The 13,171-nt window shown below is 38.9% G+C and overlaps 1 long non-coding RNA gene across 1 annotated transcript; it reads right to left on the bottom strand.

Moving 5' to 3' along the window:
* Positions 1-9,061: 9,061 nt before the first annotated feature.
* Positions 9,062-9,857, bottom strand: LOC140980315 (uncharacterized). Its single transcript, XR_012175923.1, has 3 exons — positions 9,639-9,857; positions 9,463-9,562; positions 9,062-9,381 (listed from the first exon to the last, which is right to left on the bottom strand). It is a non-coding gene; the product is annotated as an uncharacterized lncRNA (long non-coding RNA).
* Between the last annotated feature and the right edge of the window lie 3,314 nt (positions 9,858-13,171).

The raw sequence follows: 13,171 nt of genomic DNA, 5'->3' as shown, positions 1-13,171 counted from the left end.
ACATGTGATGGGTTCGACATGTACTTCCGCAGCATCGAAATATAGAACACATTGTGAACTCCATAAAGCATTGGTGGCAATGCCACTTTATAAGCTAGTGTCTCAACCCTTTCTAAAATCTCAATCGGAAAAATAAATCTTGAACTAAGCTTTTCTTTCTTGCCAAAGCGCATAACACCCTTCATGGGTGCTATTTTCACAAATACGTGATCTCCCACTGCAAACTCTAATTCTCTTTGTCTTTTGTCAGCACAACTCTTTTGTCGGCTTTGCGCGGTCTTCATTCTATCACGAATTTTGACTACAAGCTCGGTAGTCTCTTCAATCACATCTGGACCAGTCTCTCTTCGTTTACCAATCTCGTCCCAATAAATAGGAGATCTACATTTCCTTCCATAAAGTTCTTCAAAAAGAGCCATCCCGATTGATGATTGAAAACTATTATTGTAGGTGAACTCCACAAGAGGTAATTTTGGTTCCCAAGTGCATTGGAAATCAATAACGCTCGTAGTAGATCTTCCAACATTTGAATAACTATTTCGGACTGACCATCGGTTTGAGGATGGAATGTTGTACTGAATAATAACTTAGTCCCCATCGCTGCATGCAGGCTCTTCTAAAAAGATGATGTGAATCTCGAATCTCTGTCAGAAACAATAGATTCAGGAATCCCATGTAGACGAACTATCTCTCGAATATATAACTCTGCATACTGAATCATGGTGAAGGTCGTATTAATATGTAGAAAATGCGCTGATTTCGTAAGACGATCCACTATCACCCATATAGCATTGAATCCCTTAATGGTCTTTGGTAATCCACAACAAAGTCCATCGTAACGTTTTCCAATTTCCACTCGGGGATAGGGAGTGGCTTAAGTTTTTCCACTGGCCTCTGATGCTCTGCTTTGACTTTATGACAATTCAAACACTCGGATAAAAATCTCAGAATATATCTCTTCATGCCTAGCCACCAATATAACAACTGCAAATCTTTGTACATTTTCGTGCTTCCCGGGTGAATGAAATATGGTGTGTCATGAGCTTCCTTCATAATAAGATCTTTCAAAGAATCATTACTAGAAACCCATAAAAGATCTCGAAACGAACTATACCATCCACCTCGGAATACAACTTCCGGCCCTTGGCTTCATCTCTTGCTTTCCATTTCTGCAACTGCTCATCTGTAGACTGCCCATCACGGATTTTATTTCTCAAAGTTGACTGTACTGATAATGTGGCAAGATTAGGAGCCTCGCCCCTATTATAAACTGTAAGCTGAAACCGTTGTATCTCGGACTGCAACGGTCTTTGGAGTGATAATTGAGTGATAAATGTTGCTTTCCTACTCAATGTGTCTGCCACAACATTAGCTTTCCCTGGATGATAGTTAATCTCAAAGTCGTAGTCCATTACTAACTCAAGCCATCTACCATGTCTCATATTCAGTTCATTTTGGGTGAAGAAGTATTTCAAACTTTTATGATCGGTGAATCTTTTGCACTTCTCCCCATAAAGTTAATGTCTCCAAATCTTCAAAGCAAAAACTACTGCTGCAAGCTCGAGATCATAAGTAGGGTAGTTTTTCTCGTGAATTTTCAACTATCTCGAGGCATAAGCTATAACTCGGTCATTTTGCATCAGCACTGCGCCCAAACCAAGTTTAGAAGCGTCGGTATATAGAACGTACTCCCCTTGCCCTGATGGCATAGATAACACTGGCGCTGAAATCAAGGCTTGATTCAACTTGTCAAAATTGTCTTGACACTCGAGTCCCCATACAAACTTTGCATTTTTCTTTGTCAATGCGGTCATGGGTACCGCTATAGATGAGAACCCCTGGATAAACTTGCGATAATAGCCAGCTAGTCCCAAGAAACTGCGAATCTCGGTAACACTCTTCGGTACTGGCCACTCTTTCACTGACTCAACTTTGCTTGGATCAACTTCAACGCCATCACTAGAAATGATGTGGCCTAAGAATGCCACTCTATCAATCCAAAACTCACACTTGCTTAATTTTTCATAAATCTTTCTGTCTTGTAGTACTTGCAGTGTTGTCCTTAAATGACGACTATGCTCCTCTTTATTCTTCGAATAGATCAATATATCTTCAATGAAGACTATAATAAACTGATATAGATACGGCTGAAATACGCGATTCAGGAGATCCATGAAGATCGCTGGCGCATTAGTCAGACCAAATGGCATTACCATAAACTCGTAGTTCCCATATCTAGTACGAAATACAGTATTGTGAGCTTCTGATTCTTTCACTTTCAACTGATGGTAGCCAGATCGAAGATCAATCTTAGAAAATATTGATGCTCCTTGCAACTGATCAAATAAATCTTCAATTCTTGGCAGTGAATACTTATTCTTGATAGTGACCCTATTAATCCCTCTATAATCATTGCAAAGACGCATACTATCATCTTTATTTTTCACAAATAATACTGGTGCGCCCTACGGAGAATAACTATGGCGAATAAAACCCTTGTCTAGCAATTATTGGATTTGATCTTTTAATTCTTTCCTTTCAGCGGGTGCTAGACGATAAAGTGCTTTATATATAAGAACGGTGCCCGGCATTATATCAATAGAGAATTCCACTTCACGATCGGGTGGAATGCTAGAAACGTCTTCGAGAAAGACGCTGGGAAAATCTCTGACAATATCAACATCTTCTAATTTCAGACTGAGCATGTGCGGTAGTGACACATGCTAGAAAAGCTTGGCATCCACGTTTAAAAAGCTTCTTCGCACATAGACAAGAGATAATGTGCGGCATTTGCTTGTTTCTCGCCGCCTCAAAGACAAAAGATTTACCACTAGGCGATCAAATAGACACTGATCTCTGATGAAAATCAATCGAATCTCCATTCGCTGATAACCAATCTATACCGAGTATGATATCAAATTCAGGCATAGGAAGAACAATAAGATCTGCCCGAACCATCTCTTTGAACAAACGAAGCTCCAGATTCTTGACAATTTTAGACGTGAGCATTAGATCACCGGAAGGAATAGAAACTTTGTAACCCAAACCCATGTCTTGAGGAGTAATATTCTGTCTTTTGATGAAGGTTTCAGAGATGAATGAATGTGTAGCTCCAGAATCTAGTAGTGCATAGGTGGCTACCCCTTGAATGATAATATTCCCTGCGGTGAAAACGTCTTTTAAATCTTTTTGGGTTGAAGCTTAAGGAAATTTCTATCATTATTCTCCCAAAGTTATGTGAAGATTTACGTGTTGAACTTAAGCACTTCTTGAAAAATTGCATTTTAGCCTTTCAATTTTTTTCAAAATTTGCATTCCAGTCCCTTATCTGTTGGTTAATTGCAATTTGGTCCTTTAATTATTGAAAATTTCATTTTAGTCCTCAAAATTTTGAAAAATGCACATTGACCCCTCCAAAATTTCGAAACCCTTAACCGCCCTTATATTATGATTTTCTTTAATTTTTGGTTCTAAATCTTTTATTTGGAATTAATTCATCATTTGCATAAAATAACGCTAAAAAATAAATACCATTTCTATGGTTTCTAAAATCGTCTCTTAGTTTCCAACTAAGGTAGAGCATGCAACCTAATTTACTAGGTTATTCTTGATCTCAATTCAATTCTAATAACTAATTTAACATTTCATGTAATAATAAGCAATATAAAAATGTTAAATGACTAGGTTACTCGTAATGAGTGTAGTGTCTGTCTCTTCCTCGGCTTCTTCAGCATTCATAACATATGCTCTTCCAACAGTAGGTGCATTCTTCTTCGGCCAATCAACAGTCTTATGCCCTTCCTCCTTGCATACGAAGCATCTAAAAGATCCCCACATGCACTTGCCAAAATTAAAACGATTGCACTCCTTGCATGGTCGCCTATCAGCAGGCTTTGGTGCTCCAGGATTTTTTGGTTTTTGTGGTGTTTGTTTCTTGACTTGACCTTGAGGTTTTTAAGGCCCTTGAGGTCTGGGAGGACCCGTATATGACTTTTTATTTGGCTGATTATTATTCTGATAGTGCTGCCTCTTGCGCTGTAACTCAAACTCGATGTCCTTCAAGGATTGCTCAGACTGGAATGCATAGGTGGTAGCAGTAGCATAATCCAAAGGACGCATCATCATAACATTATTACGAATGGTAGGTCGTAGTCCATCCATGAAGTGTCTCAACTTCTCTGCAGGATCGCCCGAGATAAGGGGTACAAAGTGACAACCCCTATCAAATTTCTTCACAAATTTAGCAACAGTCGAGTCTCCCTGGCGAAGGCCCATAAACTCCTTCTTTAGTCGCCCTATAACATCAGCAGTAAATTATTTTTCATAAAATATCTCCTTGAAACGAGCCCAAGTAAGTGTAGCAAGATTAACACCAAGCTCGGCTCTCTCCCACCAGAAAGAAGCGTCATCCCTCAACAGATAAGTGGTACACCTCACACGCTCCGAATCCCTCATATCTAGATAAAAAATTTGTACCTCGAGTGAACGAATCCAACTCTCAGCAGAAAAAAGATCGGTGGTTCCAGAAAATTCCTTCGGCCCTAGCCTCCGGTACTGACAATATATGTCATGTTGTGGACTAGGTTCCTGCTGTAACTGTTGTTGCAACTGCTGCTGCTCTAACTATTGCTGTTGTAACTGATGCTCGAAGAAACGAGCCATCCCCTCTAACGCACGAGTAGCAGCATCCCCTGGTAGAGGTGGTAGGGGTGGTGCATTCTCATGATGGTTTACATTGTTCTCGGCTTGATTCTCATTAAGAGGGACACGTCTAGGAGGCATTTTATCTGAACGTTTTCCAAATTCTAACGTAACCAACATGCATTTAAATCTAAGTTTTCTAATCATGTGACATATCATAATTTATTTAGCAATTTAAGCATGAAAAGCATATATACTCAAAAAGCTGATAAACATGTAACGTAACATATTATTCATGTCATCATGCAGGTAGCATCTTATTAAATCATATAAAGTATGTAAAACTTACAACTTTGAGGCTTGATGACTGATCCTTTCCGGCGCTGATGGTGTCACAAACCTTTTATAGGACCTTTGCTCTGAAACCAACTGAAACGTCTGCTTATTCGTTTTGCTTAAAAAGTACTAGAAATTTTTTTTCCTCAAAGTTCCCAAAAATTCGGCCATTGCATATACATATCCATAAAATACTTTTGCACCATTTTTAAAATAAAACCAGCCAACTAGTATTTGAAAATCCAAAGAAATAGTTCCAATCGTAAAATCTTCCAACGTTTACCAAACCTAAGAAGCAATAAATTTGAAAAGTATAACAAATACTAAACCGCTCAAAATTCTCTCAAACGCAATAATAAATAGTCGTAATCTTTTAACATAATCATAAACGTAAATGAGTAAAATAGAAGCGCTGGTCTTCGGGTCGTGTGCACCTTCAGTCGAGTCAAATCGGGCATCCAAGCCTCCATCAACGTTATTATTGTACTCACATGCATCAATCACACTTAGTGAGTCTAAAGACTCAACACATCACATTCTTGATACTAAATAATACGTATAAAACCACAAGCAACATTGAAAAATACTTTTACGTAAAATACCATTTTCATGACATGCACAAACTTTAAACATAACATTTTCATATCATCTTCAACATATTCATATACATATTATCATCAACATATACATATTCTTTTTTTCGTTTTCGTTGAATTAAGATCGTTAATTATGAGTTTCGTGTTCATCTACGTCTACATGTTGGGCGATGGATCCATCTACATATAACCACAGTACTGGACGGCGGGGACACCAGCGATACTCTCACCGGACAATTGGGCCTTGGCCTTACGTATTAACATATCATCGTATACATATACATATTCATATCCGTATCTAAGTAAACACGATCGTCGGGCTCCCACTAGGACCATAACCCTCACGAAATTTCCAACATATCATCGTATTAGTCACAATTACTTCACTTCCTTAAACGTTTCATATTATCATCACTTAAAAAAATTTAAACATGCATGTAACGTTTTTTTTTAACCAAACATGCAACATGTCTTTTAAATGTCCATAATTAAACCATAAAATCCATAAACGTTTTAAAAATAACATTTTAACATATACATATCCATGAACATTCAAAATAACATTTTAGCATCTAAAAATTCATAAACATTCCAAATAATCATATTAGCATATATAACAGCATTCAGGACGCTGCCATGACGTTTACTAATTTCTAGGTGTAAAATGACTGTTTTACCCCTAGACGTAAAATTTCACGTTTTTGATTTTTTTTTAATTTCTTTGACTCTAACATATCCCAAATAATTATTTAAGCCTAAATTAAAATTATCATAATTTTATTTAGCTTAAATAATAGACTTGTTAATTAATTCGTAATTAGTCGTTATGAAGGCGTTTTAATACCGAAAAATCCCAAACTTTAATATAAAATTCCTAAATTTAAAACATAGTATTTTTATATTATTTTGGCCCTCGTGAACCATGACTCGACCCCCGTGAGCCGTGTTTCGATTATTTTGATCATTAAAACCCTAACTTGACCTATATAGTTCGCCCCCGAGCCATAGTTCGATTATCTCGAGCCACCCTCGAGCCATGCTGGACCAAATCCTGAACAACTCCCTAAGGCACCCTACTGGACCCTTGGAACCGTTAGGAACCATCCCAAACCAAGAAACCGAAGCCCCAAACCAATCGGCCGAGAACCCCACTACTACAAGGACTCTTGTTGTGCGCCTAGGACCTAACCAGCAAGCCCATCCCGTGAACCAACCTCTCCAGCACCTTCCTAGGACCCTTAGGACTCACCCTAGCCTAGCCCCTGAACCACAGACTGAGCCCCTTCTTCCGTGCATGCCAACGGACCTACGCGTGACTTGAAGACTCTCGGGTAGGAGTCCTTGTTGGCAAGGACTCCTCCCAGCCCGCTAACTCGAGTCATAGCATGGCTAGGACTCTACCCTTGACCCTTCACAGACCCTGGCTAACCCTTGGACTCAAGCCGTGATCAATCCAAGCACACAAGACCAACATCGAACCCCCAAAGATCATGTGACAAGAACTTCATACTAGCTTGTTTCCTTTGTTCCAACAGTGTGTGTGATACGTGTCTAGGGCCCTTATTTTCGTATAAAAACATCTTCTAGACATCCCCTAATCACGGCAGCCCCTTTATACATGTAAACAACAAAAGTTCAATCCAAAATCATGCTTAAACTTTCATGTGTTGCATAAAAACGAAAATACTTCAAAGTGTCACTTGTTTTCCATATTTTTCATGCATAAAAACATATTGTGTGTGTTGTCAAAAAGTTCGTATTTCTTTAAATAAGTTTGTGAATTTAATAGTCGGGTTGCCAAAAAAGTTTGTATTTCTTTAAATAAGTTTGTGAATTTAAATAAGTTTCTTTAAATAAGTTTGTTTAAATAAGTTTGTGAATTTAATAGTCGGGTTGCCAAAAAGTTCGTATTTCTGTTGAAAAACCAACACCGATAAAATTTACATCCCGACGTATAAAATCACCTCAAAACCCCTTATTTTCAAAAATATGGAAAAGCATCAATCATATTTTAAATAAATAAAAAAACCATTATTTAATAAAAACATTTTACGTTTTTCAGCATTCGGTCTCCGTTCCTCGATCGCAACTTGAATATCCCTTAAAAAATAGAATTTTATGCATAATGACAATTAAATCTTATTTAACATATAAACATGCATGTCACATAATCAATTAAGCAATTAAAATCTTTTATTTAGTCCTTTTCCATATTTCCTAGATTTGCTTGCAGTTGGATTACGTCGTCTTAATTTTTGGACCTTACAGTTTTTGTGTAAAATGCTATGATACCTCTTTCTTTTGAATTTCGAGTTACATGATTGGCAAATATAATATGTGGTTGTGTATCTTTCTCATCTCGAAGTTGAAAATGAGATTTTCCAAAAACTTTACTCTTACGAGTCATTCTTATCAAAATAAAAGGTTAAAAATTACAAATGCTTTTATATAGAATAAATAAAACATGAAGTAAGCATTATACATATCCAAACTTAATGGTTTCAAATAAAATACTATAAGTTTCATATATTTTTATATTTAATACCTTGTAAATCATTGTGTTGGTGCTTTGAAACTCCATCCATTTGGTTATTCAACATACCTTGTATGTTTTGAAATTTTGCACAAGTTTTGATGATACCACCAAAATATAAGTAAGTTGAGTTTTAAATTATAAACAAGAAAATTCTAACCTTTTCCGCTAGTTGTCATGCTATCGAGTTCTCTTGCAAGACCGACTTGAACAAAGTACATAAAATTCAGACAAAATCAAAAGGTCGAATAAGAGCAATACAAAAGCAGCAAACAGATCCTTGATGTATAGAGTTACATGCTACCTCTTTTTGAACTTCGAGCTGCGTGATTGGCAATCATAATTTGAGATTGTGTATTTGCCTTAACTTAATGTTGAAAATGAGGTTTTCCAACAGTTTATCCTCACTAGCCATTCCTATCAAGAGCAAAAGCCACAACTTGCAGATAAAAAAAAGTTAGTTATATCCTTTGATAAGATAAATAAAAGATCCATAGTGAAAAATGAAATTAAAATATATAATGTTACTATTATTCTAGTATCCAGCAAATCCACTCTACTAGTTTCAATTTATATCATATTAACTAAACATAAAAAATTATAAATGCTAAAAAAAATCTCATCATTAACTAAATCTCATCATGCATCAACATCGATTTCAACTCCTGCAACATCATCCCGAACCCAAATGACTTCTTCATGTTCATTCTTGTCTTCAGGATTACAAATACAACTTTGAAGATATATATCAACATCTACCATAGGTTGCATTTTATACTTTTCTCGTGCATCGGTGGTGATAATTACTTGCCAATTACAATCGACTGGATCTTCCACATAAAAAAAAAACTTGCATGGCTTGGGATGCTAATACATAAGGCTCATTGTGACGCTTCACATTTGTAAAATTGGCCAACATAAAACCAACATCATCCAGTTTAGTCATTTACCTTTGGAGACCCAATCACATTCAAATAAAACAACTCTTCGACCTCCCTCATAATATAACTCAATCACATTTTGCAAAATCCCGTAATAATCAAGTTCATTTGATACTGGATTCTGATCCCTTATACTCGAATAACTTGAAGTGGTAGCCCGAACAATTACACCACAATTCTGAGTTTTTCTCTTGCGTTCCACTTCTTTTGTATGAAACCTAAATCCATTGGAAATGAATTTTTCATATCGTATCCCTATGAAATTTGGGCCGCTGGCATGTGATTTCAAATCATTTGATACTGGATCATCTTGTGAAGGATTTGTATTTTCAATCTATCACACAAGGAAAAATTGATAAATTATTTATAAAAATCATAACATATAACCTTAATGAAAATTACAACAAAAACTTACATGTTTGGCAAACCAAGAGAGAAAAGACTCACTATGCATACGTTCAATTTTGTGTCGTGGAAGACCGGAATGAGTAAGATTCAAAATCTGACGGTGTTCACTGCAAATTAAGAACGGTGATTTGATAAACATCGATGATTATATATTTAAACACAATGAAATATATAATCACATACTCTATATAAGATTGTACGTGATGACAGTTGAATAACACATATTTATGTGCATTCTTTAATGTCTCATCATCAAACTTAGTTGCAATGGCCTTTCCAAGTGCATAACCAGAGGCCGTAATCACATTCAATGCGAATGTTGAGCCGGTAGTTGTCTCATCATTTCTTGTTGATTGATTGAATTTTGTCTCTACATAATCAGCTAAATAAAAAGAACGGAATGTCAAATGTTCCTCAGCCAAATACCGCTCAGCAATGGATTCTTCTGGCATACTTCTATTTCGAACATACGACTTCAATGTCCCCAAGTACCTTATATCAAAAACATAAATTTTGTATTATTTAGTGAAAATAATAATTTAAATAAAACAATATCAATAATATTTGTTTTTACCTTTCAATTGGATACATCGAGGTGTTGTCATTTTGTGCCCCTGATCGGAAATGATGCTAAAGCCAAGTTGATGCATTTATTTTTGGGTCTACGACCGATTTTGCGTCGTGATGTTAGGGTGTGTGACCCTACTACTTATGAGGTCGCTGTCTCTAGAGCTCTAGCCGTAGAGCAGGATCAGCATGATATCGAGAGAGACCGCCAGGGCAAGTGCCCAGTCCAGGTACCACACCGCCCTCCTCCTCAGCAGCATCAGCATCAGAACAAGAGGCTTTTTCACGGGCTGCCTAGAAACAGAGGTCACCAGCAGCAGCAGCAGCGGGGACGCCCAGCCCCGAGGACTTTTGAGCACCCAGTTTGCCCTAAATGCTCACGCCGCCATCCTGGAGCATGTATGTTTGGTTCAGGGAAGTGTTATAAGTGTGGTAGTCCAGACCACTTACTTCTGCAGTGCCCTCAGGGGAATCTACCTACCCAAGGCAGAGTTTTCGCTCTCCATGCTACGGAGACGAACCCAGAAACCATGCTTATGACAGGTGTCTTAACGCTTTGAGTTATATTTGAAATTCGATGTTTTGGGAATCTAGGTTAATATTTTTGAACTTAGAATTGCGATAGGATTGCATGCTCTACTTAGTATTACTTGGGGAACTTTAGATAGAAGAACTTTGACCTTCGCATGTCTATAAGATAGTTTTCGTAATTATTGGGTTCAACTTGACGTTCCAACTTTCAGGAAGAATTTTTATAGTGGGGTCGGCTACGAAAGCCCTGATAGATTCAGGGGCTACTCATTCCTTCATTTCGGAGACCTTCGCTAATTTTCTCAAGGTCAAGACCATTGGGCTAGATGTAGCCTCTTCAGTAGTATTGCCTTCGGGCGAGGAGATGGCAACTACCAATGTGATCCGAGACATAGACCTTGAGCTGCATGGAAATCTTGTTTATGCGGATCCTATAGTGTTGCCGATGCCAGAGTTTGACATCATCCTGGGGATGGACTGGTTATTGAGGAACAGAGTATTGATAGACTTCCAGCGGAGATCTGTTCTAGTCCGACCGCCTGGGATGGAGCAGTTTTTATTTGAGCCTGATAGGTACTTTCCCTTACCGCGTATTATTCCTTATGTCAAGGCTAGGAAGCTCATGCATAGAGGGTGTCGGGCGTTTATAGCAACTTTTATATATGTCCACGAGGCACCCAGTCAGTCAGCCACAGATGTTCCGATTGTTAGAGACTTCTTAGATGTTTTTCCTGAGAATGTCTCTGGTATGCCACCCGAGAGAGAGGTGGAGTTTTCTATCGAGCTTATGCCAGGTACGACTCCGATATCCAAAGCACCGTGCCAACTAGCACCGACAGAGATGGCAGAGCTTAAGAAGCAGATTCAGGAACTTCTAGACAAGGAGTTCATTCGCCCGAGTTTTTCTCCATGGAGCGCGCCAGTCTTATTTGTGAAGAAGAAGGATCGCTCTATGAGACTTTGCATTGATTACCGGGAATTGAACAGGGTTACAGTGAAGAACAAATACCCACTCCCGAGGATTGAGGATTTGTTTGACCAGTTGCAGGGAGCTTCGATATTCTCCAAGATAGATCTGCGTTCCGCTTATCACCAGTTGAGGGTGAAAGACGCTGATGTTTTCAAGACTGTTTGCAGGACTCGTTACGGCCACGAGTTCCTCGTGATGCCGTTCGGTCTGACGAATGCGCCTGCGATCTTCATGGATCTCATGAATCGTGTATTTCAGCCGTACCTTGATCAGTTTGTGATAGTATTCATAGACGACATTCTCGTCTACTCGAAGAATCAGGAGGATCACGGCAGACATCTGACCACAGTGTTTCAGACCTTGCAGAAACACAAGTTATTCGCAAAGTTCAGCAAGTGCGAATTCTGGTTAGAGAAGCTGGCGTTCTTAGGCCACATTGTTTCTAGCAGTGGTATTGAGGTAGACCCAGCGAAGGTTGCAGCAGTCAGGGATTGGGTTGTGCCACGAAATGCATCAGAGATCCGCAATTTTCTTGGGCTAGCAGGATATTATCGGAAGTTCATTAAGGGATTCTCCTCTATCGCAGTTCCACTGACAGCATTGACCAAGAAGAATGTGAAATTTGTGTGGAGCAATGAGTGCCAGAAGAGCTTCGATACTTTGAAGCAAGCTCTTATCTCAGCACCAGTTTTGGCCATGCCGTCAGGGCCCGGAGATTTTATATTGTACACCGATGCTTCGAAGCTCGGTTTGGGCGCAGTATTGATGCAGCATGGGAAGGTGATAGCGTATGCTTCTCGACAGTTGAAGACTCATGAGAAGAATTACCCTACCCATGATCTAGAGTTGGCAGCCATTGTTTTTGCTTTGAAGATCTGGAGGCATTATTTGTACGGGGAGAAGTGCCAGATCTTTACCGACCACAAGATCCTCAAGTATTTCTTTATGCAGAAGGAGCTGAATATGCGGCAGAGGCGTTGGTTGGAACTTGTGAAGGATTATGACTGTGACATTAGCTACCACCCGGGTAAAGCTAATGTAGTTGCGGATGCATTGAGCAGAAAAGTCACAGTGATGGCTCATTTGACAGTTTCAAGACCTCTTCAGACTGAGATGCAGAGGTTTGGGCTAGAGACTTATCCTCGAGGTAGAGTTCCCCGTCTATCTACCTTGACTATTCAGTCCTCTCTTCTAGACCGTATTCGCAGTGGTCAGTCAGCAGATGAGCAGTTGGCAAAGTGGAAGCAGAGATATGAGGCCAAGGACAGTGTCTTGTATTCAGTCAGCGACGGTATTGTGAGATACCGAGACAGGATGTGGGTTCCCAGCAGTGGTTCTATCCGAGCAGATATTCTATCAGAGGCCCACATGTCGCCGTACTCTATTCATCCAGGGAGCACGAAAATGTATAAAGACCTGCAGTTATTGTATTGGTGGCCGGGAATGAAGAAGGATATCAGACATTTTGTATCCGAATGTCTGACTTGTCAGTTAATGAAGGCGGAGCATCAGAGACCAGCAGGTTTGCTCAAGCCTCTTCCCATTCCCGAGTGGAAGTGGTAGAATGTTACCATGGACTTCGTGACTGGGTTGCCGAAGTCAATCAGAGGATCAAATGCCATCTGGGTGATTGTAGATCGTCTTACCA

Source organism: Primulina huaijiensis, chromosome 7 (assembly GCF_012295235.1).
Source record: "Primulina huaijiensis isolate GDHJ02 chromosome 7, ASM1229523v2, whole genome shotgun sequence".
Lineage (NCBI taxonomy): Eukaryota > Viridiplantae > Streptophyta > Magnoliopsida > Lamiales > Gesneriaceae > Primulina > Primulina huaijiensis.
This window is presented reverse-complemented; position numbering and strand designations above follow the sequence as displayed.